This window comes from Triticum urartu, chromosome 6A, assembly GCF_056163025.1.
Source record: "Triticum urartu cultivar PI428250 chromosome 6A, HENAU_Tu73, whole genome shotgun sequence".
NCBI lineage: Eukaryota > Viridiplantae > Streptophyta > Magnoliopsida > Poales > Poaceae > Triticum > Triticum urartu.
Genome location: NC_141878.1, coordinates 436,394,379 through 436,396,424, shown reverse-complemented (window position 1 = coordinate 436,396,424; position 2,046 = coordinate 436,394,379).

Sequence of the window (2,046 nt, the reverse complement as noted above, 5' to 3'; positions counted from 1 at the left end):
GAAGATAAAGAATTAGGTGAGAAATTTATTGAGTTAAAGATTATAGCTTATGATATCCCTAAAGGTTGCATACAGTTCCAACCTCTTCCCCACATGAGTTTTTATTGCAGAGATCACCCACATATGGTTTTGAGAGCATACTACCATGATGAATATCCTCGTGAAGATATTGAGGTAATTGAGGAGATAATGTTAATGCTTAGATCATTTGAGATTTTAAAGTGGATTGGCAGGTTTCCTGAAGATTATACTTCGGTGACTAAGCATGAAGACTTGGTGGGAGAAGTTTATAACTTTTGTCTAGATAATAATTTTTTATGAGAATTTTTTGGTTATGAACTATGAGAAGCAGATGACCACCATCTCCCAAGTCAATAATTCGCAAGAAAATAACCTTATGCGGGAACATGAAGAAAATATCATGGAGCCACAAGAAGAAGAGAATATGAAAAACAATGAACCAGAGGAACACAGAGATGAAGGATGGAACAACTGATGTCCCGAAACTCCCACCAATGGTAATTCTTTTGATATAATTAATGTGCAGCTTGATGAAATGAATGAAGGTTATGACTCACCTGCAACTCCTAATTCTCTTAATTATAATATTAATGTGAAATGTAGCCACTAACATTTTAGGCAACTCCACTTATCTCGGTGCATCGATACTCGCCCAAGAGCATGTACGAATTTACATATATGATGCCGAAGCACCGTAAGAGAGTGCGACTCCGAATGAGCCCTGCTATGAGGTGCTCCAAACCCCGGCCGGAGTATGGTCTAACACTCGGGGTTGATATCCCTTGGGATGGCTATAAAGAAAGCAGTGCCAGGGAGACAACCCGGAAGTCGGTAGGTGTCTTTCTTAGCTTTATGTCTTAAGTCTAGTTGCATTGGCACTTTTATTTTTGTTTTAAGTAGTTTCTATTTGAGTCAGTTTTGTATTGTTTTCATTGGTAAAATCTCACGCATGTTGGTAGCCTGTTTTTGTTGCATATCTCCTCCTATTTATATTGAAAAATTACTATGTGTCCAACGTTACGAGGAAGCATAAAACTTTTCATGAAGTTCTCCAGCTACAGGAGAAAAACGACATTCAATATGACCGCCCCGGTTGTTTGAGCCCCCGTATGAGATTGTGGCCGCAAGAAAGAAGAGGACCAGAGCAACAGATGGGCTACCGTACGAGCGCAAGCACCCATACGAGCAGTCATTTCACCTGGCGTCCACAACGAGCATCTCCCAGAGCGAATGATGGTGTTCCATATGATCGTAACTGATCGTTTGAGCGCCGTATGAAGGAAAAAACCTCCAATTGATTATTTTTCGACGTCTGAGGTCGATGGGGTATTTTCTAACCGACTATTTGCTTTATAATAAGTGTTAATTACCTTTGAAATTCTGTAGTCATCAATCCTCTATAGCAACTATGTTTTCTTTTATTTATTTTTGCCGGTTGGTATATGAACTCCGTTCCTATACTGAGTCGATGTTTTTATTTCGTGTGTTCTCTTCGTAGGGGCTTGGACCTTATGTGAAGAAGTGTACGGTAATGGTGCCAACCTTATAAATGATCCACACAAGCCACTTGGTTGCTTCAACATGATGAAATTCAACAACAAGTGCCTGATAAAGTTTTCGAATACGAACCTTGCTCAAATAAAAGTTGTGAGTCTCACCTTAAGTGGGATCTCTCTTTTAATGAGGCACTTAGGAGCTGCACACTTGTGTTTCATATTTTGTCTCACACACACTTCATACAGACTTAGGAGTAGCGCACTCCTAGACTTAGTTTGTTGACTTAAGCGAGGTGCTTAGGCTGATGAACCGATCATATGAGGCATATATTTTTATCACTTGTGTTTCTAATCCTTTGTGCTAAAAAAAGAAAAACACAAAAGCACAAAAATATTTTGTTTTCATTTTAGTTTGTATTCAATAGGTTCTATGAGAGGGCAGCCGCTGGACCAGAACAAGGAGATCACATGAAGTAAGGTCCACATCTATTAAAAGAGAGGTCATATGCGTCTCAATGATAAAAGTATC